At 31.5% G+C, this 24542-nt stretch overlaps 2 long non-coding RNA genes across 2 annotated transcripts; both read left to right on the forward strand.

Annotated features, from left to right (window-relative positions):
* The first annotated feature begins 279 nt into the window (after positions 1–279).
* Positions 280–14223, forward strand: LOC143070885 (uncharacterized). Its single transcript, XR_012976756.1, has 13 exons — positions 280–811; positions 1559–1627; positions 2390–3013; positions 3762–3830; positions 4593–5216; positions 5965–6033; positions 6796–7419; positions 8168–8236; positions 8999–9622; positions 10370–10438; positions 11202–11825; positions 12573–12641; positions 13404–14223. It is a non-coding gene; the product is annotated as an uncharacterized LOC143070885 (long non-coding RNA).
* Positions 14224–17076: 2853 nt separating this feature from the next.
* On the forward strand, positions 17077–22873 carry LOC143070999 (uncharacterized). Its single transcript, XR_012976766.1, has 6 exons — positions 17077–17160; positions 17923–18546; positions 19294–19362; positions 20126–20750; positions 21498–21566; positions 22329–22873. It is a non-coding gene; the product is annotated as an uncharacterized LOC143070999 (long non-coding RNA).
* Positions 22874–24542: the final 1669 nt, after the last annotated feature.

Genomic DNA, 24542 nt, shown 5'->3' on the forward strand with positions numbered 1-24542 from the left:
TTTGATATATTTTGATTTTTTCTGATTATTTTTATTGCGTATTTTTTTTGGTTTAATTTATGAAAGAGGGACGAAAGATACATTTGTACCAGTGGGACATTCAAACTCATAAATCGAAAATAAACTGACAACGCCATGGCTAAAAATGAAAAGGACAAACAGACAAACAATAGTACACATGACACAACAAAGACAACTAAAGAATTAACAACACGAACCTTACCAAAAACTAGGGGTGATCTCAGGTACTCCGGAAGGGTAAGCAGATCCTGCTCCACATGGGTCAGGATCCCTAATAGACCTTGAGATGAGGAACTCAGATGACGTAATTAAAAAAAAAATATTAGTCCGCCATACCATTGTGGATGCTGTGATTTTAAAAATGGACATAAATGAACAATAAGAACTGTTTTATAGAGCTGATGTGATGAGAAAAGAAAGATGTAGATTTGACCTGAAATAAATTATTAGAAAGGACTATTTTTTTATTGAATTTTATGATCAGAATTTTGGGATTATTTCATGAGGAGAGTGACATTTTCACCATCTTCCGGGGTCCAGCAATTTGCGAAAAAAGTAATCTCACTTGCCACCCCGAAAATTTAACCAGACATGTATAAATGTATCAGCTTCGATATGAGCCATCATACATGTTCAAGTAAACGATATGGACTGAGCAACGGAGGAAAACGTTACCATTACGGCCTATGGAGAATTAATTGTAAATGTATACCCAAATTAGAAGCTTGATTCCAGAAGTTTTCAGGCTGATTTATGGATGATTTCACCTTGTACACCACCGAAAATGATGGTTAGTAGTTTTTTATTTATACCTAGTTATTATAAATGGTTTAAGATAAATATTATTGATAAAGATCAGCAAAAACTCAATGAAATTTTCGCTTTTAAAATGCATTACTGGCACGGGGCTGAACCCTTTTTTAGGCACAATCATAACTTTGTTTACTTCCGAGATATCCGAAAGGAATTTGTTTACTATATTGAAAAAGGCAAGAAATAACTTTTAAATATTATTAAATTGTAAGTAAACATGACACAATATAGTCTTTGTTATGTAATTATCACTTCGGTCTACAGGAATACCTGATAATCATGGGAGATAACACACTTCATACGAGTAAAGTGAGATACATCATCGCATGTGCTTTTATCCAATGATTTGACCCCTGGTCAGTAGATATCATATGCAAAAAAACAGAAAACACATGTACATGTTTTAAGAAAATCATGAATTATTATTTTTAATGCACTTGAGCAAAACAAAAGATATTGTCATTTCTCAGTGAAAAAGGGGGAGGGTCAAACCTTTTTGAAAACAATATTTCTGCACCGATTCAACTATTAAGCTAGTTAGCTACTACCCATTGCTTCTAATATAAAAGGTTTAAATGAAGGTTACTAAGCCACAAGGGAGAAGCATTTGTCTATCTTTGTAATTAAACTTTCAAGAAATAGATTTTTCTCTCTCAATAATACTTATATTTATTTAAATCAAATGATAACACAGCCTGAGTAATTTTTTTTTGTCTTATTTCAGTTCCAGACATATCATTACTTTTTAAACTGAGATGGCAAACTAGAGGTTTTAAAAAGTCCTGAATAACTGGTAAGCATTTTCTTTTGTTAGGCAAGCTCTAAATTGTTTATTTATGGTATTTATGCAATTGAAATTACAGTCGGTATGTTAAAAATATGCAAATATGAAAACTGTTGCTATGGTCTTGATATTGAATGGAAAGGCTTAGTTACAGATCGTTTCGACTCAATATTTCGAGTTAAATCTTGCGGCAACTGTTTCTCACGTAACACTGCAAACTATATTTAGCACTATTTTGATCTGTCGTTATTTAATGACGCCATAATACATGTGATGTCACAATGTTTCCTTTAAAACCTCATGTGGATTTCTCACTGATAAAAGGTTTTCACTGAAATACATGTTAAAAACATTTTTTCTCAAATAGAATTATGTGAAAGGACAAGTTTTGAAAATTTGCACTATATTGCACTCTAATTATATGATAAGGATGACTTTCCCAGTAGTTTAGAGTGCTTTCCACAGTTTTAAATACCAGATTTCCACTAGTAAGAATAATTATTTTGGTGTTGGTTTTTTTATAAAATCTTCATTTTTGCATAATTTCTCTGCCAAAATGCACTTTAAGACACAAGAAAATTTTATAGAATGCTTTAACAGGGTCTGTGTATTGTCATTAAAGGTTATAATCAGAAGTTTTGTCCTTGTTTTGACTAGTGAATGTATTCTGGAAGAAATTATTTATACATACACATTGTATTCAAAATAAATGAATATAGCGACGAAAGTGTCATTGCCTTATAGTGCTAAAACAACTTTATTTTTTTTCAGAAATGGACAAAAATACACAGATTTATTCAGAATGTTATACCGATGAAGATCACATAAAAATATTTGGAAAAATCAGAAGTATTGATTTCAATATGGGTCAGGATCCCTAATAGACCTTGAGATGAGGAACTCAGATGACGTAATTAAAAAAAAATATTAGTCCGCCATACCATTGTGGATGCTGTGATTTTAAAAATGGACATAAATGAACAATAAGAACTGTTTTATAGAGCTGATGTGATGAGAAAAGAAAGATGTAGATTTGACCTGAAATAAATTATTAGAAAGGACTATTTTTTTATTGAATTTTATGATCAGAATTTTGGGATTATTTCATGAGGAGAGTGACATTTTCACCATCTTCCGGGGTCCAGCAATTTGCGAAAAAAGTAATCTCACTTGCCACCCCGAAAATTTAACCAGACATGTATAAATGTATCAGCTTCGATATGAGCCATCATACATGTTCAAGTAAACGATATGGACTGAGCAACGGAGGAAAACGTTACCATTACGGCCTATGGAGAATTAATTGTAAATGTATACCCAAATTAGAAGCTTGATTCCAGAAGTTTTCAGGCTGATTTATGGATGATTTCACCTTGTACACCACCGAAAATGATGGTTAGTAGTTTTTTATTTATACCTAGTTATTATAAATGGTTTAAGATAAATATTATTGATAAAGATCAGCAAAAACTCAATGAAATTTTCGCTTTTAAAATGCATTACTGGCACGGGGCTGAACCCTTTTTTAGGCACAATCATAACTTTGTTTACTTCCGAGATATCCGAAAGGAATTTGTTTACTATATTGAAAAAGGCAAGAAATAACTTTTAAATATTATTAAATTGTAAGTAAACATGACACAATATAGTCTTTGTTATGTAATTATCACTTCGGTCTACAGGAATACCTGATAATCATGGGAGATAACACACTTCATACGAGTAAAGTGAGATACATCATCGCATGTGCTTTTATCCAATGATTTGACCCCTGGTCAGTAGATATCATATGCAAAAAAACAGAAAACACATGTACATGTTTTAAGAAAATCATGAATTATTATTTTTAATGCACTTGAGCAAAACAAAAGATATTGTCATTTCTCAGTGAAAAAGGGGGAGGGTCAAACCTTTTTGAAAACAATATTTCTGCACCGATTCAACTATTAAGCTAGTTAGCTACTACCCATTGCTTCTAATATAAAAGGTTTAAATGAAGGTTACTAAGCCACAAGGGAGAAGCATTTGTCTATCTTTGTAATTAAACTTTCAAGAAATAGATTTTTCTCTCTCAATAATACTTATATTTATTTAAATCAAATGATAACACAGCCTGAGTAATTTTTTTTTTGTCTTATTTCAGTTCCAGACATATCATTACTTTTTAAACTGAGATGGCAAACTAGAGGTTTTAAAAAGTCCTGAATAACTGGTAAGCATTTTCTTTTGTTAGGCAAGCTCTAAATTATTTATTTATGGTATTTATGCAATTGAAATTACAGTCGGTATGTTAAAAATATGCAAATATGAAAACTGTTGCTATGGTCTTGATATTGAATGGAAAGGCTTAGTTACAGATCGTTTCGACTCAATATTTCGAGTTAAATCTTGCGGCAACTGTTTCTCACGTAACACTGCAAACTATATTTAGCACTATTTTGATCTGTCGTTATTTAATGACGCCATAATACATGTGATGTCACAATGTTTCCTTTAAAACCTCATGTGGATTTCTCACTGATAAAAGGTTTTCACTGAAATACATGTTAAAAACATTTTTTCTCAAATAGAATTATGTGAAAGGACAAGTTTTGAAAATTTGCACTATATTGCACTCTAATTATATGATAAGGATGACTTTCCCAGTAGTTTAGAGTGCTTTCCACAGTTTTAAATACCAGATTTCCACTAGTAAGAATAATTATTTTGGTGTTGGTTTTTTTATAAAATCTTCATTTTTGCATAATTTCTCTGCCAAAATGCACTTTAAGACACAAGAAAATTTTATAGAATGCTTTAACAGGGTCTGTGTATTGTCATTAAAGGTTATAATCAGAAGTTTTGTCCTTGTTTTGACTAGTGAATGTATTCTGGAAGAAATTATTTATACATACACATTGTATTCAAAATAAATGAATATAGCGACGAAAGTGTCATTGCCTTATAGTGCTAAAACAACTTTATTTTTTTTCAGAAATGGACAAAAATACACAGATTTATTCAGAATGTTATACCGATGAAGATCACATAAAAATATTTGGAAAAATCAGAAGTATTGATTTCAATATGGGTCAGGATCCCTAATAGACCTTGAGATGAGGAACTCAGATGACGTAATTAAAAAAAAATATTAGTCCGCCATACCATTGTGGATGCTGTGATTTTAAAAATGGACATAAATGAACAATAAGAACTGTTTTATAGAGCTGATGTGATGAGAAAAGAAAGATGTAGATTTGACCTGAAATAAATTATTAGAAAGGACTATTTTTTTATTGAATTTTATGATCAGAATTTTGGGATTATTTCATGAGGAGAGTGACATTTTCACCATCTTCCGGGGTCCAGCAATTTGCGAAAAAAGTAATCTCACTTGCCACCCCGAAAATTTAACCAGACATGTATAAATGTATCAGCTTCGATATGAGCCATCATACATGTTCAAGTAAACGATATGGACTGAGCAACGGAGGAAAACGTTACCATTACGGCCTATGGAGAATTAATTGTAAATGTATACCCAAATTAGAAGCTTGATTCCAGAAGTTTTCAGGCTGATTTATGGATGATTTCACCTTGTACACCACCGAAAATGATGGTTAGTAGTTTTTTATTTATACCTAGTTATTATAAATGGTTTAAGATAAATATTATTGATAAAGATCAGCAAAAACTCAATGAAATTTTCGCTTTTAAAATGCATTACTGGCACGGGGCTGAACCCTTTTTTAGGCACAATCATAACTTTGTTTACTTCCGAGATATCCGAAAGGAATTTGTTTACTATATTGAAAAAGGCAAGAAATAACTTTTAAATATTATTAAATTGTAAGTAAACATGACACAATATAGTCTTTGTTATGTAATTATCACTTCGGTCTACAGGAATACCTGATAATCATGGGAGATAACACACTTCATACGAGTAAAGTGAGATACATCATCGCATGTGCTTTTATCCAATGATTTGACCCCTGGTCAGTAGATATCATATGCAAAAAAACAGAAAACACATGTACATGTTTTAAGAAAATCATGAATTATTATTTTTAATGCACTTGAGCAAAACAAAAGATATTGTCATTTCTCAGTGAAAAAGGGGGAGGGTCAAACCTTTTTGAAAACAATATTTCTGCACCGATTCAACTATTAAGCTAGTTAGCTACTACCCATTGCTTCTAATATAAAAGGTTTAAATGAAGGTTACTAAGCCACAAGGGAGAAGCATTTGTCTATCTTTGTAATTAAACTTTCAAGAAATAGATTTTTCTCTCTCAATAATACTTATATTTATTTAAATCAAATGATAACACAGCCTGAGTAATTTTTTTTTTGTCTTATTTCAGTTCCAGACATATCATTACTTTTTAAACTGAGATGGCAAACTAGAGGTTTTAAAAAGTCCTGAATAACTGGTAAGCATTTTCTTTTGTTAGGCAAGCTCTAAATTATTTATTTATGGTATTTATGCAATTGAAATTACAGTCGGTATGTTAAAAATATGCAAATATGAAAACTGTTGCTATGGTCTTGATATTGAATGGAAAGGCTTAGTTACAGATCGTTTCGACTCAATATTTCGAGTTAAATCTTGCGGCAACTGTTTCTCACGTAACACTGCAAACTATATTTAGCACTATTTTGATCTGTCGTTATTTAATGACGCCATAATACATGTGATGTCACAATGTTTCCTTTAAAACCTCATGTGGATTTCTCACTGATAAAAGGTTTTCACTGAAATACATGTTAAAAACATTTTTTCTCAAATAGAATTATGTGAAAGGACAAGTTTTGAAAATTTGCACTATATTGCACTCTAATTATATGATAAGGATGACTTTCCCAGTAGTTTAGAGTGCTTTCCACAGTTTTAAATACCAGATTTCCACTAGTAAGAATAATTATTTTGGTGTTGGTTTTTTTATAAAATCTTCATTTTTGCATAATTTCTCTGCCAAAATGCACTTTAAGACACAAGAAAATTTTATAGAATGCTTTAACAGGGTCTGTGTATTGTCATTAAAGGTTATAATCAGAAGTTTTGTCCTTGTTTTGACTAGTGAATGTATTCTGGAAGAAATTATTTATACATACACATTGTATTCAAAATAAATGAATATAGCGACGAAAGTGTCATTGCCTTATAGTGCTAAAACAACTTTATTTTTTTTCAGAAATGGACAAAAATACACAGATTTATTCAGAATGTTATACCGATGAAGATCACATAAAAATATTTGGAAAAATCAGAAGTATTGATTTCAATATGGGTCAGGATCCCTAATAGACCTTGAGATGAGGAACTCAGATGACGTAATTAAAAAAAAATATTAGTCCGCCATACCATTGTGGATGCTGTGATTTTAAAAATGGACATAAATGAACAATAAGAACTGTTTTATAGAGCTGATGTGATGAGAAAAGAAAGATGTAGATTTGACCTGAAATAAATTATTAGAAAGGACTATTTTTTTATTGAATTTTATGATCAGAATTTTGGGATTATTTCATGAGGAGAGTGACATTTTCACCATCTTCCGGGGTCCAGCAATTTGCGAAAAAAGTAATCTCACTTGCCACCCCGAAAATTTAACCAGACATGTATAAATGTATCAGCTTCGATATGAGCCATCATACATGTTCAAGTAAACGATATGGACTGAGCAACGGAGGAAAACGTTACCATTACGGCCTATGGAGAATTAATTGTAAATGTATACCCAAATTAGAAGCTTGATTCCAGAAGTTTTCAGGCTGATTTATGGATGATTTCACCTTGTACACCACCGAAAATGATGGTTAGTAGTTTTTTATTTATACCTAGTTATTATAAATGGTTTAAGATAAATATTATTGATAAAGATCAGCAAAAACTCAATGAAATTTTCGCTTTTAAAATGCATTACTGGCACGGGGCTGAACCCTTTTTTAGGCACAATCATAACTTTGTTTACTTCCGAGATATCCGAAAGGAATTTGTTTACTATATTGAAAAAGGCAAGAAATAACTTTTAAATATTATTAAATTGTAAGTAAACATGACACAATATAGTCTTTGTTATGTAATTATCACTTCGGTCTACAGGAATACCTGATAATCATGGGAGATAACACACTTCATACGAGTAAAGTGAGATACATCATCGCATGTGCTTTTATCCAATGATTTGACCCCTGGTCAGTAGATATCATATGCAAAAAAACAGAAAACACATGTACATGTTTTAAGAAAATCATGAATTATTATTTTTAATGCACTTGAGCAAAACAAAAGATATTGTCATTTCTCAGTGAAAAAGGGGGAGGGTCAAACCTTTTTGAAAACAATATTTCTGCACCGATTCAACTATTAAGCTAGTTAGCTACTACCCATTGCTTCTAATATAAAAGGTTTAAATGAAGGTTACTAAGCCACAAGGGAGAAGCATTTGTCTATCTTTGTAATTAAACTTTCAAGAAATAGATTTTTCTCTCTCAATAATACTTATATTTATTTAAATCAAATGATAACACAGCCTGAGTAATTTTTTTTTTGTCTTATTTCAGTTCCAGACATATCATTACTTTTTAAACTGAGATGGCAAACTAGAGGTTTTAAAAAGTCCTGAATAACTGGTAAGCATTTTCTTTTGTTAGGCAAGCTCTAAATTATTTATTTATGGTATTTATGCAATTGAAATTACAGTCGGTATGTTAAAAATATGCAAATATGAAAACTGTTGCTATGGTCTTGATATTGAATGGAAAGGCTTAGTTACAGATCGTTTCGACTCAATATTTCGAGTTAAATCTTGCGGCAACTGTTTCTCACGTAACACTGCAAACTATATTTAGCACTATTTTGATCTGTCGTTATTTAATGACGCCATAATACATGTGATGTCACAATGTTTCCTTTAAAACCTCATGTGGATTTCTCACTGATAAAAGGTTTTCACTGAAATACATGTTAAAAACATTTTTTCTCAAATAGAATTATGTGAAAGGACAAGTTTTGAAAATTTGCACTATATTGCACTCTAATTATATGATAAGGATGACTTTCCCAGTAGTTTAGAGTGCTTTCCACAGTTTTAAATACCAGATTTCCACTAGTAAGAATAATTATTTTGGTGTTGGTTTTTTTATAAAATCTTCATTTTTGCATAATTTCTCTGCCAAAATGCACTTTAAGACACAAGAAAATTTTATAGAATGCTTTAACAGGGTCTGTGTATTGTCATTAAAGGTTATAATCAGAAGTTTTGTCCTTGTTTTGACTAGTGAATGTATTCTGGAAGAAATTATTTATACATACACATTGTATTCAAAATAAATGAATATAGCGACGAAAGTGTCATTGCCTTATAGTGCTAAAACAACTTTATTTTTTTTCAGAAATGGACAAAAATACACAGATTTATTCAGAATGTTATACCGATGAAGATCACATAAAAATATTTGGAAAAATCAGAAGTATTGATTTCAATATGGGTCAGGATCCCTAATAGACCTTGAGATGAGGAACTCAGATGACGTAATTAAAAAAAAATATTAGTCCGCCATACCATTGTGGATGCTGTGATTTTAAAAATGGACATAAATGAACAATAAGAACTGTTTTATAGAGCTGATGTGATGAGAAAAGAAAGATGTAGATTTGACCTGAAATAAATTATTAGAAAGGACTATTTTTTTATTGAATTTTATGATCAGAATTTTGGGATTATTTCATGAGGAGAGTGACATTTTCACCATCTTCCGGGGTCCAGCAATTTGCGAAAAAAGTAATCTCACTTGCCACCCCGAAAATTTAACCAGACATGTATAAATGTATCAGCTTCGATATGAGCCATCATACATGTTCAAGTAAACGATATGGACTGAGCAACGGAGGAAAACGTTACCATTACGGCCTATGGAGAATTAATTGTAAATGTATACCCAAATTAGAAGCTTGATTCCAGAAGTTTTCAGGCTGATTTATGGATGATTTCACCTTGTACACCACCGAAAATGATGGTTAGTAGTTTTTTATTTATACCTAGTTATTATAAATGGTTTAAGATAAATATTATTGATAAAGATCAGCAAAAACTCAATGAAATTTTCGCTTTTAAAATGCATTACTGGCACGGGGCTGAACCCTTTTTTAGGCACAATCATAACTTTGTTTACTTCCGAGATATCCGAAAGGAATTTGTTTACTATATTGAAAAAGGCAAGAAATAACTTTTAAATATTATTAAATTGTAAGTAAACATGACACAATATAGTCTTTGTTATGTAATTATCACTTCGGTCTACAGGAATACCTGATAATCATGGGAGATAACACACTTCATACGAGTAAAGTGAGATACATCATCGCATGTGCTTTTATCCAATGATTTGACCCCTGGTCAGTAGATATCATATGCAAAAAAACAGAAAACACATGTACATGTTTTAAGAAAATCATGAATTATTATTTTTAATGCACTTGAGCAAAACAAAAGATATTGTCATTTCTCAGTGAAAAAGGGGGAGGGTCAAACCTTTTTGAAAACAATATTTCTGCACCGATTCAACTATTAAGCTAGTTAGCTACTACCCATTGCTTCTAATATAAAAGGTTTAAATGAAGGTTACTAAGCCACAAGGGAGAAGCATTTGTCTATCTTTGTAATTAAACTTTCAAGAAATAGATTTTTCTCTCTCAATAATACTTATATTTATTTAAATCAAATGATAACACAGCCTGAGTAATTTTTTTTTGTCTTATTTCAGTTCCAGACATATCATTACTTTTTAAACTGAGATGGCAAACTAGAGGTTTTAAAAAGTCCTGAATAACTGGTAAGCATTTTCTTTTGTTAGGCAAGCTCTAAATTATTTATTTATGGTATTTATGCAATTGAAATTACAGTCGGTATGTTAAAAATATGCAAATATGAAAACTGTTGCTATGGTCTTGATATTGAATGGAAAGGCTTAGTTACAGATCGTTTCGACTCAATATTTCGAGTTAAATCTTGCGGCAACTGTTTCTCACGTAACACTGCAAACTATATTTAGCACTATTTTGATCTGTCGTTATTTAATGACGCCATAATACATGTGATGTCACAATGTTTCCTTTAAAACCTCATGTGGATTTCTCACTGATAAAAGGTTTTCACTGAAATACATGTTAAAAACATTTTTTCTCAAATAGAATTATGTGAAAGGACAAGTTTTGAAAATTTGCACTATATTGCACTCTAATTATATGATAAGGATGACTTTCCCAGTAGTTTAGAGTGCTTTCCACAGTTTTAAATACCAGATTTCCACTAGTAAGAATAATTATTTTGGTGTTGGTTTTTTTTATAAAATCTTCATTTTTGCATAATTTCTCTGCCAAAATGCACTTTAAGACACAAGAAAATTTTATAGAATGCTTTAACAGGGTCTGTGTATTGTCATTAAAGGTTATAATCAGAAGTTTTGTCCTTGTTTTGACTAGTGAATGTATTCTGGAAGAAATTATTTATACATACACATTGTATTCAAAATAAATGAATATAGCGACGAAAGTGTCATTGCCTTATAGTGCTAAAACAACTTTATTTTTTTTCAGAAATGGACAAAAATACACAGATTTATTCAGAATGTTATACCGATGAAGATCACATAAAAATATTTGGAAAAATCAGAAGTATTGATTTCAATATGGGTCAGGATCCCTAATAGACCTTGAGATGAGGAACTCAGATGACGTAATTAAAAAAAAATATTAGTCCGCCATACCATTGTGGATGCTGTGATTTTAAAAATGGACATAAATGAACAATAAGAACTGTTTTATAGAGCTGATGTGATGAGAAAAGAAAGATGTAGATTTGACCTGAAATAAATTATTAGAAAGGACTATTTTTTTATTGAATTTTATGATCAGAATTTTGGGATTATTTCATGAGGAGAGTGACATTTTCACCATCTTCCGGGGTCCAGCAATTTGCGAAAAAAGTAATCTCACTTGCCACCCCGAAAATTTAACCAGACATGTATAAATGTATCAGCTTCGATATGAGCCATCATACATGTTCAAGTAAACGATATGGACTGAGCAACGGAGGAAAACGTTACCATTACGGCCTATGGAGAATTAATTGTAAATGTATACCCAAATTAGAAGCTTGATTCCAGAAGTTTTCAGGCTGATTTATGGATGATTTCACCTTGTACACCACCGAAAATGATGGTTAGTAGTTTTTTATTTATACCTAGTTATTATAAATGGTTTAAGATAAATATTATTGATAAAGATCAGCAAAAACTCAATGAAATTTTCGCTTTTAAAATGCATTACTGGCACGGGGCTGAACCCTTTTTTAGGCACAATCATAACTTTGTTTACTTCCGAGATATCCGAAAGGAATTTGTTTACTATATTGAAAAAGGCAAGAAATAACTTTTAAATATTATTAAATTGTAAGTAAACATGACACAATATAGTCTTTGTTATGTAATTATCACTTCGGTCTACAGGAATACCTGATAATCATGGGAGATAACACACTTCATACGAGTAAAGTGAGATACATCATCGCATGTGCTTTTATCCAATGATTTGACCCCTGGTCAGTAGATATCATATGCAAAAAAACAGAAAACACATGTACATGTTTTAAGAAAATCATGAATTATTATTTTTAATGCACTTGAGCAAAACAAAAGATATTGTCATTTCTCAGTGAAAAAGGGGGAGGGTCAAACCTTTTTGAAAACAATATTTCTGCACCGATTCAACTATTAAGCTAGTTAGCTACTACCCATTGCTTCTAATATAAAAGGTTTAAATGAAGGTTACTAAGCCACAAGGGAGAAGCATTTGTCTATCTTTGTAATTAAACTTTCAAGAAATAGATTTTTCTCTCTCAATAATACTTATATTTATTTAAATCAAATGATAACACAGCCTGAGTATTTTTTTTTTGTCTTATTTCAGTTCCAGACATATCATTACTTTTTAAACTGAGATGGCAAACTAGAGGTTTTAAAAAGTCCTGAATAACTGGTAAGCATTTTCTTTTGTTAGGCAAGCTCTAAATTGTTTATTTATGGTATTTATGCAATTGAAATTACAGTCGGTATGTTAAAAATATGCAAATATGAAAACTGTTGCTATGGTCTTGATATTGAATGGAAAGGCTTAGTTACAGATCGTTTCGACTCAATATTTCGAGTTAAATCTTGCGGCAACTGTTTCTCACGTAACACTGCAAACTATATTTAGCACTATTTTGATCTGTCGTTATTTAATGACGCCATAATACATGTGATGTCACAATGTTTCCTTTAAAACCTCATGTGGATTTCTCACTGATAAAAGGTTTTCACTGAAATACATGTTAAAAACATTTTTTCTCAAATAGAATTATGTGAAAGGACAAGTTTTGAAAATTTGCACTATATTGCACTCTAATTATATGATAAGGATGACTTTCCCAGTAGTTTAGAGTGCTTTCCACAGTTTTAAATACCAGATTTCCACTAGTAAGAATAATTATTTTGGTGTTGGTTTTTTTATAAAATCTTCATTTTTGCATAATTTCTCTGCCAAAATGCACTTTAAGACACAAGAAAATTTTATAGAATGCTTTAACAGGGTCTGTGTATTGTCATTAAAGGTTATAATCAGAAGTTTTGTCCTTGTTTTGACTAGTGAATGTATTCTGGAAGAAATTATTTATACATACACATTGTATTCAAAATAAATGAATATAGCGACGAAAGTGTCATTGCCTTATAGTGCTAAAACAACTTTATTTTTTTTCAGAAATGGAAAAAAATACACAGATTTATTCAGAATGTTATACCGATGAAGATCACATAAAAATATTTGGAAAAATCAGAAGTATTGATTTCAATATGGGTCAGGATCCCTAATAGACCTTGAGATGAGGAACTCAGATGACGTAATTAAAAAAAAATATTAGTCCGCCATACCATTGTGGATGCTGTGATTTTAAAAATGGACATAAATGAACAATAAGAACTGTTTTATAGAGCTGATGTGATGAGAAAAGAAAGATGTAGATTTGACCTGAAATAAATTATTAGAAAGGACTATTTTTTTATTGAATTTTATGATCAGAATTTTGGGATTATTTCATGAGGAGAGTGACATTTTCACCATCTTCCGGGGTCCAGCAATTTGCGAAAAAAGTAATCTCACTTGCCACCCCGAAAATTTAACCAGACATGTATAAATGTATCAGCTTCGATATGAGCCATCATACATGTTCAAGTAAACGATATGGACTGAGCAACGGAGGAAAACGTTACCATTACGGCCTATGGAGAATTAATTGTAAATGTATACCCAAATTAGAAGCTTGATTCCAGAAGTTTTCAGGCTGATTTATGGATGATTTCACCTTGTACACCACCGAAAATGATGGTTAGTAGTTTTTTATTTATACCTAGTTATTATAAATGGTTTAAGATAAATATTATTGATAAAGATCAGCAAAAACTCAATGAAATTTTCGCTTTTAAAATGCATTACTGGCACGGGGCTGAACCCTTTTTTAGGCACAATCATAACTTTGTTTACTTCCGAGATATCCGAAAGGAATTTGTTTACTATATTGAAAAAGGCAAGAAATAACTTTTAAATATTATTAAATTGTAAGTAAACATGACACAATATAGTCTTTGTTATGTAATTATCACTTCGATCTACAGGAATACCTGATAATCATGGGAGATAACACACTTCATACGAGTAAAGTGAGATACATTATATATTTGTTGAGTTTGGAGGATTTATATTTCAACAGACAGTCGGTATTCCAATGGGTACTAATTGTGCACCCCTGCTGGCTGATTTGTTTTTGTATTCGTATGAAGCAGAATTTATTCAGAACCTTCTAAAAGACAAAAAGAAAAAGCACCTTGCGAAATTCTTTAATTTTACTTTCCGATATATTGATGATGTTTTATCATTGAACAACCCATACTTCAGCCAATACTTACATCTCATATATCCTAGTGAACTTGAAATTAAGGATACTACTGATACTAGAAGGACTGCTTCATACCTTGATCTTTTCCTCAATATTGACGTAGATGGACGACTTCACACGAAAATCTATGATAAACGGGACGATTTCAACTTCCCAATTATCAATTTCCCATTTCTTAGCAGTAACATACCCTCTGCCCCTTCGTATGGTGTTTACATATCACAATTGATACGTTATTCACGTGCTTGTTCACACTATACGGACTTCATATACAGGAGTGTGCTCCTTACGCAGAAACTGCTCCAACAAAGTTATGAGGAGGACAGATTAAAATTGACACTCCGTAAATTTTATGGACACCATCACGAATTGGTGGATCCATATGATGGCTCTTTAACCAAACTAGCTAAGGACATTTTTACCACATGGTAGATTGTGGTTTGTCATTATGTTGTCTAATCTTTTAATTACCAAACGTGACTTATTCCCGATTGTGACTTTTTTGCTGAATGTGAATTCGTATTACTATAAGACGTGTTTCTGTACTTGTTTATCCCAAATTCATGTATTTAGTTTACATGTTTAATGTTATATTTGTAATTCTCATTTTGTCAAAATGTATTGACGTCTTTTTATTATATTTAGGTGTTACGGATGGAAAAATTAATCACCGCCTTTATTTATTATATTTAATTTCGTACGATTAATTACGTTTGAAGTTGGATTCATAACAAACTTGACATATATATATTACAGTTAATTGCTATTAATAAGTATTGCAATATGCATTTTGTTTTAATAAATTATCAGTATTTAGTTCTAATATAATCTTTAAGCAATCCTAATTCTATCTCACTTTTGAATTATAGTTTTTCATGTGTGACGTCATGCTGTTTCTAAATTTCATAAATTCAAATGTGGCATAACGTTTGCCTTTTCACCATCGTATGTGACGTCATTTTTTTAATTGCGTTGACGCCTGGATTGATTCGGGTGTGTCTATGCTGCATCATGCATTCGGGTTTAGTTTTCTGTAATAAGTTAATACTTCAGTTTCATTATGAATATATCTTTCACATTCATTTGTTAAAATTTACTGTTTGCAATAGCATGAATCGTTCTATATAAAAGTGTTCTTATCCCGGGCATAAAAACAATGCCGTATTTGGCAAAACCTTTTCAACTTTTGATCTTCAGTGCTGTACAACTTTGTACTTTTTTCACTTTCGATCTTTTATATCTGGGCGTTATGTATTCGGGTTTAGTTTTCTGTAATTAGTTAATACTTCAGTTTCATTATCATGATTATGTATATCTCTTTCATATTCATTTGATAAAATTTACTGTTTGCAATAGCATGAATTGTTCTATATAATAAGAATGTTCTTATCCCGGGCATACAAACAATGCCGTATTTGGCAAAACCTTTTCAACTTTTGATCTTCAGTGCTGTACAACTTTGTACTTTTTTCACTTTCGATCTTTTATATCTGGGCGTCACTATTGAGTCTTGTGTGGACAAGACGCGTTTTTGGCGTATTGAATTTTAAACTTGATGCTTTTGTTGTCTATTAATCATGCTTTTCTTTGTCTAATATGGTCTCCTTTTTGTTTGTATTGTAGTCCTGTAATATTATGTTGTCATTTCAATGTTATATTTAACTTTGTCATTAAAGTGCGAGGTTTGGCATGCCATAAAACCAGGTTCAACCCACCACTTTTATTCCCCTTTAAAAGTGTCCTGTACCAAGTCAGGAAGATGGCCATTGTTATAATATTGTTCGTTTCTGTGTGTGTTGCATTTTAACGTTGAGTCGTTTGTGTTTTCTCTTATTTTTTTAGATAAGACGTGGCACGGTACTTATCTATCCCAAATTCTTGTATTTGGTTTTGATGTTATATTTGTTATTCTCGTGGTGTTTTGTCTGTTGCTTGGTCTGTTTCTGTGTGTGTTGCGTTTCGGTGTTGTGTCGTTGTTCTCCTCTTATATTTAATGCGTTTCCCTCGGTTTTAGTTTGTTACCCCGATTTTGTTTTTTGTCCATGGATTTATGAGTTTTGAACAGCGGTATACTACTGTTGCCTTTATACATCATCGCATGTGCTTTTATCCAATGATTTGACCCCTGGTCAGTAGATATCATATGCAAAAAAACAGAAAACACATGTACATGTTTTAAGAAAATCATGAATTATTATTTTTAATGCACTTGAGCAAAATAAAAGATATTGTCATTTCTCAGTGAAAAAGGGGGAGGGTCAAACCTTTTTGAAAACAATATTTCTGCACCGATTCAACTATTAAGCTAGTTAGCTACTACCCATTGCTTCTAATATAAAAGGTTTAAATGAAGGTTACTAAGCCACAAGGGAGAAGCATTTGTCTATCTTTGTAATTAAACTTTCAAGAAATAGATTTTTCTCTCTCAATAATACTTATATTTATTTAAATCAAATGATAACACAGCCTGAGTAATTTTTTTTTGTCTTATTTCAGTTCCAGACATATCATTACTTTTTAAACTGAGATGGCAAACTAGAGGTTTTAAAAAGTCCTGAATAACTGGTAAGCATTTTCTTTTGTTAGGCAAGCTCTAAATTGTTTATTTATGGTATTTATGCAATTGAAATTACAGTCGGTATGTTAAAAATATGCAAATATGAAAACTGTTGCTATGGTCTTGATATTGAATGGAAAGGCTTAGTTACAGATCGTTTCGACTCAATATTTCGAGTTAAATCTTGCGGCAACTGTTTCTCACGTAACACTGCAAACTATATTTAGCACTATTTTGATCTGTCGTTATTTAATGACGCCATAATACATGTGATGTCACAATGTTTCCTTTAAAACCTCATGTGGATTTCTCACTGATAAAAGGTTTTCACTGAAATACATGTTAAAAACATTTTTTGTCAAATAGAATTATGTGAAAGGACAAGTTTTGAAAATTTGCACTATATTGCACTCTAATTATATGATAAGGATGACTTTCCCAGTAGTTTAGAGTGCTTTCCACAGTTTTAAATACCAGATTTCCACTAGTAAGAATAATTATTTTGGTGTTGGTTTTTTTATAAAATCTTCATTTTTGCATAATTTCTCTGCCAAAATGCACTTTAAGACACAAGAAAATTTTATAGAATGCTTTAACAGGGTCTGTGTATTGTCATTAAAGGTTATAATCAGAAGTTTTGTCCTTGTTTTGACTAGTGAATGTATTCTGGAAGAAATTATTTATACATACACATTGTATTCAAAATAAATGAATATAGCGACGAAAGTGTCATTGCCTTATAGTGCTAAAACAACTTTATTTTTTTTCAGAAATGGACAAAAATACACAGATTTATTCGGAATGTTATACCGATGAAGATCACATAAAAATATTTGGAAAAATCAGAAGTATTGATTTCAATATGGGTCAGGATCCCTAATAGACCTTGAGATGAGGAACTCAGATGACGTAATTAAAAAAAAATATTAGTCCGCCATACCATTGTGGATGCTGTGATTTTAAAAATGGACATAAATGAACAATAAGAACTGTTTTATAGAGCTGATGTGATGAGAAAAGAAAGATGTAGATTTGACCTGAAATAAATTATTAGAAAGGACTATTTTTTTATTGAATTTTATGATCAGAATTTTGGGATTATTTCATGAGGAGAGTGACATTTTCACCATCTTCCGGGGTCCAGCAATTTGCGAAAAAAGTAATCTCACTTGCCACCCCGAAAATTTAACCAGACATGTATAAATGTATCAGCTTCGATATGAGCCATCATACATGTTCAAGTAAACGATATGGACTGAGCAACGGAGGAAAACGTTACCATTACGGCCTATGGAGAATTAATTGTAAATGTATACCCAAATTAGAAGCTTGATTCCAGAAGTTTTCAGGCTGATTTATGGATGATTTCACCTTGTACACCACCGAAAATGATGGTTAGTAGTTTTTTATTTATACCTAGTTATTATAAATGGTTTAAGATAAATATTATTGATAAAGATCAGCAAAAACTCAATGAAATTTTCGCTTTTAAAATGCATTACTGGCACGGGGCTGAACCCTTTTTTAGGCACAATCATAACTTTGTTTACTTCCGAGATATCCGAAAGGAATTTGTTTACTATATTGAAAAAGGCAAGAAATAACTTTTAAATATTATTAAATTGTAAGTAAACATGACACAATATAGTCTTTGTTATGTAATTATCACTTCGGTCTACAGGAATACCTGATAATCATGGGAGATAACACACTTCATACGAGTAAAGTGAGATACATCATCGCATGTGCTTTTATCCAATGATTTGACCCCTGGTCAGTAGATATCATATGCAAAAAAACAGAAAACACATGTACATGTTTTAAGAAAATCATGAATTATTATTTTTAATGCACTTGAGCAAAATAAAAGATATTGTCATTTCTCAGTGAAAAAGGGGGAGGGTCAAACCTTTTTGAAAACAATATTTCTGCGCCGATTCAACTATTAAGCTAGTTAGCTACTACCCATTGCTTCTAATATAAAAGGTTTAAATGAAGGTTACTAAGCCACAAGGGAGAAGCATTTGTCTATCTTTGTAATTAAACTTTCAAGAAATAGATTTTTCTCTCTCAATAATACTTATATTTATTTAAATCAAATGATAACACAGCCTGAGTAATTTTTTTTTGTCTTATTTCAGTTCCAGACATATCATTACTTTTTAAACTGAGATGGCAAACTAGAGGTTTTAAAAAGTCCTGAATAACTGGTAAGCATTTTCTTTTGTTAGGCAAGCTCTAAATTGTTTATTTATTGTATTTATGCAATTGAAATTACAGTCGGTATGTTAAAAATATGCAAATATGAAAACTGTTGCTATGGTCTTGATATTGAATGGAAAGGCTTAGTTACAGATCGTTTCGACTCAATATTTCGAGTTAAATCTTGCGGCAACTGTTTCTCACGTAACACTGCAAACTATATTTAGCACTATTTTGATCTGTCGTTATTTAATGACGCCATAATACATGTGATGTCACAATGTTTCCTTTAAAACCTCATGTGGATTTCTCACTGATAAAAGGTTTTCACTGAAATACATGTTAAAAACATTTTTTCTCAAATAGAATTATGTGAAAGGACAAGTTTTGAAAATTTGCACTATATTGCACTCTAATTATATGATAAGGATGACTTTCCCAGTAGTTTAGAGTGCTTTCCACAGTTTTAAATACCAGATTTCCACTAGTAAGAATAATTATTTTGGTGTTGGTTTTTTTTATAAAATCTTCATTTTTGCATAATTTCTCTGCCAAAATGCACTTTAAGACACAAGAAAATTTCATAGAATGCTTTAACAGGGTCTGTGTATTGTCATTAAAGGTTATAATCAGAAGTTTTGTCCTTGTTTTGACTAGTGAATGTATTCTGGAAGAAATTATTTATACATACACATTGTATTCAAAATAAATGAATATAGCGACGAAAGTGTCATTGCCTTATAGTGCTAAAACAACTTTATTTTTTTTCAGAAATGGACAAAAATACACAGATTTATTCAGAATGTTATACCGATGAAGATCACATAAAAATATTTGGAAAAATCAGAAGTATTGATTTCAATATGGGTCAGGATCCCTAATAGACCTTGAGATGAGGAACTCAGATGACGTAATTAAAAAAAAATATTAGTCCGCCATACCATTGTGGATGCTGTGATTTTAAAAATGGACATAAATGAACAATAAGAACTGTTTTATAGAGCTGATGTGATGAGAAAAGAAAGATGTAGATTTGACCTGAAATAAATTATTAGAAAGGACAATTTTTTTATTGAATTTTATGATCAGAATTTTGGGATTATTTCATGAGGAGAGTGACATTTTTCACCATCTTCCGGGGTCCAGCAATTTTCGAAAAAAGTAATCTCACTTGCCACCCCGAAAATTTAACCAGACATGTATAAATGTATCAGCTTCGATATGAGCCATCATACATGTTCAAGTAAACGATATGGACTGAGCAACGGAGGAAAACGTTACCATTACGGCCTATGGAGAATTAATTGTAAATGTATACCCAAATTAGAAGCTTGATTCCAGAAGTTTTCAGGCTGATTTATGGATGATTTCACCTTGTACACCACCGAAAATGATGGTTAGTAGTTTTTTATTTATACCTAGTTATTATAAATGGTTTAAGATAAATATTATTGATAAAGATCAGCAAAAACTCAATGAAATTTTCGCTTTTAAAATGCATTACTGGCACGGGGCTGAACCCTTTTTTAGGCACAATCATAACTTTGTTTACTTCCGAGATATCCGAAAGGAATTTGTTTACTATATTGAAAAAGGCAAGAAATAACTTTTAAATATTATTAAATTGTAAGTAAACATGACACAATATAGTCTTTGTTATGTAATTATCACTTCGGTCTACAGGAATACCTGATAATCATGGGAGATAACACACTTCATACGAGTAAAGTGAGATACATCATCGCATGTGCTTTTATCCAATGATTTGACCCCTGGTCAGTAGATATCATATGCAAAAAAACAGAAAACACATGTACATGTTTTAAGAAAATCATGAATTATTATTTTTAATGCACTTGAGCAAAATAAAAGATATTGTCATTTCTCAGTGAAAAAGGGGGAGGGTCAAACCTTTTTGAAAACAATATTTCTGCACCGATTCAACTATTAAGCTAGTTAGCTACTACCCATTGCTTCTAATATAAAAGGTTTAAATGAAGGTTACTAAGCCACAAGGGAGAAGCATTTGTCTATCTTTGTAATTAAACTTTCAAGAAATAGATTTTTCTCTCTCAATAATACTTATATTTATTTAAATCAAATGATAACACAGCCTGAGTAATTTTTTTTTGTCTTATTTCAGTTCCAGACATATCATTACTTTTTAAACTGAGATGGCAAACTAGAGGTTTTAAAAAGTCCTGAATAACTGGTAAGCATTTTCTTTTGTTAGGCAAGCTCTAAATTGTTTATTTATGGTATTTATGCAATTGAAATTACAGTCGGTATGTTAAAAATATGCAAATATGAAAACTGTTGCTATGGTCTTGATATTGAATGGAAAGGCTTAGTTACAGATCGTTTCGACTCAATATTTCGAGTTAAATCTTGCGGCAACTGTTTCTCACGTAACACTGCAAACTATATTTAGCACTATTTTGATCTGTCGTTATTTAATGACGCCATAATACATGTGATGTCACAATGTTTCCTTTAAAACCTCATGTGGATTTCTCACTGATAAAAGGTTTTCACTGAAATACATGTTAAAAACATTTTTTCTCAAATAGAATTATGTGAAAGGACAAGTTTTGAAAATTTGCACTATATTGCACTCTAATTATATGATAAGGATGACTTTCCCAGTAGTTTAGAGTGCTTTCCACAGTTTTAAATACCAGATTTCCACTAGTAAGAATAATTATTTTGGTGTTGGTTTTTTTATAAAATCTTCATTTTTGCATAATTTCTCTGCCAAAATGCACTTTAAGACACAAGAAAATTTTATAGAATGCTTTAACAGGGTCTGTGTATTGTCATTAAAGGTTATAATCAGAAGTTTTGTCCTTGTTTTGACTAGTGAATGTATTCTGGAAGAAATTATTTATACATACACATTGTATTCAAAATAAATGAATATAGCGACGAAAGTGTCATTGCCTTATAGTGCTAAAACAACTTTATTTTTTTTCAGAAATGGACAAAAATACACAGATTTATTCAGAATGTTATACCGATGAAGATCACATAAAAATATTTGGAAAAATCAGAAGTATTGATTTCAATATGGGTCAGGATCCCTAATAGACCTTGAGATGAGGAACTCAGATGACGTAATTAAAAATAAATATTAGTCCGCCATACCATTGTGGATGCTGTGATTTTAAAAATGGACATAAATGAACAATAAGAACTGTTTTATAGAGCTGATGTGATGAGAAAAGAAAGATGTAGATTTGACCTGAAATAAATTATTAGAAAGGACAATTTTTTTATTGAATTTTATGATCAGAATTTTGGGATTATTTCATGAGGAGAGTGACATTTTTCACCATCTTCCGGGGTCCAGCAATTTTCGAAAAAAGTAATCTCACTTGCCACCCCGAAAATTTAACCAGACATGTATAAATGTATCAGCTTCGATATGAGCCATCATACATGTTCAAGTAAACGATATGGACTGAGCAACGGAGGAAAACGTTACCATTACGGCCTATGGAGAATTAATTGTAAATGTATACCCACATGTGGCACCCGTCGTGTTGCTTATGAGATAACAAATCCGGTAAATAGTCTAATTCGGTAGGTCACATTCGTGAAAGGGAAGGGGATTGGAGTTACGACGTAAGGAACATATTCAATATCATTTGTGAAACGGTTATTCCATAACAGTCAATCAACACATGATGGCGTCCGTAAAATTTACGAAGAGATGATTTCAACTTCACCATTTGATACTCTTGATTTAATAGCTTTCTTGTGAGCAGCAACCTCTATCAAGAAATTCATGATTGGAAATGCAAGCACCGGAATATCGTATCGATTGGGAGATATATACACCGTATGAAAAGTGGTCTTCCATACTTTAATAAGTTAAAGTTATTTTTTGTTTACATGTGAGACACATGTTTTCAAAGAAGGAGGCAATGTAATATTTTAATGTTTTGTTAATATTGACCTCTAGTTAGTTTGGCTTTATAACTGTTTATTTGTGTAAAGAGTAAAAATAATGAAGCAAGGCTATGTACAACGAAACGGGAGAAAACCAGATAAGCCATGATATTTGTCCTGTTTCTGAAGTCTGTAAAGATGAAATGTATACATTCCGCATCGTGAATATTTTGCATATTTGAATTAAAACATTTTTTTCTAGATCTTCGTAGGAAGTTGACAATATATACACATGAAAAAATGTATTGCAACACCTTGAATTTTTACAAATTGAAAAATCAGGTTCTTATTTTGGATGGAATATGAAAAAATATTTGTAAAATAATATTGAAACGTAGTTAATGATACCATTGGCATTAAAACGAACAAAAAATATATGAAAAAAAATGTTTTATCTAACCAAAATTTTTATATCAAAATGAATTGTTTTTTGTACTTTTACTAAAGTCGAACTTTACAATGTCAGACATTTCAAAATTGATCTTTAGATGATTGTTTACATCATGTTTGATCGTTATACGCCAAAGAATTAGTACTTTGTGGGCAGCCTCTGTTCAAACGGATAACCGCATCTTAACGTCTTCTGATTTCTGCCATAAGTCGACTAATGTGTTGCTAAGGTAGCAGCAACCATTCCTGGCGAAGGGTATTGTTTATTTCATGACGTGTTTGACTGGGGTGTCCTTTCGTGCACTTTACACCCAATAGTGTCCCATATATGCCCGATATGGTTCGATATGGTTCAAATTCGGGCTACGATCGGGCCAAGGAAGATAAATCGAATTCCATTGGAACAATGGATCTTCCTCCACGATGCTTATTTCCCACTTTGGCGATCTCTGCACTATATTTGATACGGGCAACTGTGTTTTTGTTCGTAGGCAAAGGTCGCAAAAATGGTCTTATCGCACGATAAGCAGTAGCGATGAGCCGATCTCGAACAGTTATTGTTTAAAGGCTCCTGTATGGTCATCACTCTCTTTTTAGGATTGTATTGTTTGCAATGGGTTTCCTTCTGACCAACCTTCATTATGCTTGATTTTCCCTAGCAGATGTTATAAGGGGTCTTCTTGATCTCGGAAGGTCTTTAACATCGTTTGTTGCCTGATTTTTATTCTCAAAACGACTGATAGTGGAATGGTGAAGAATACCTACTTCTCTCATGCTGATTTTCTGCCATATTGCTGCAGTTATGAGTTGTGGATGACCAATTACAAGGTGTCAATCACATAACTTT

Source organism: Mytilus galloprovincialis, chromosome 1 (genome assembly GCF_965363235.1).
Source record: "Mytilus galloprovincialis chromosome 1, xbMytGall1.hap1.1, whole genome shotgun sequence".
NCBI classification, from domain to species: Eukaryota; Metazoa; Mollusca; class Bivalvia; order Mytilida; family Mytilidae; genus Mytilus; species Mytilus galloprovincialis.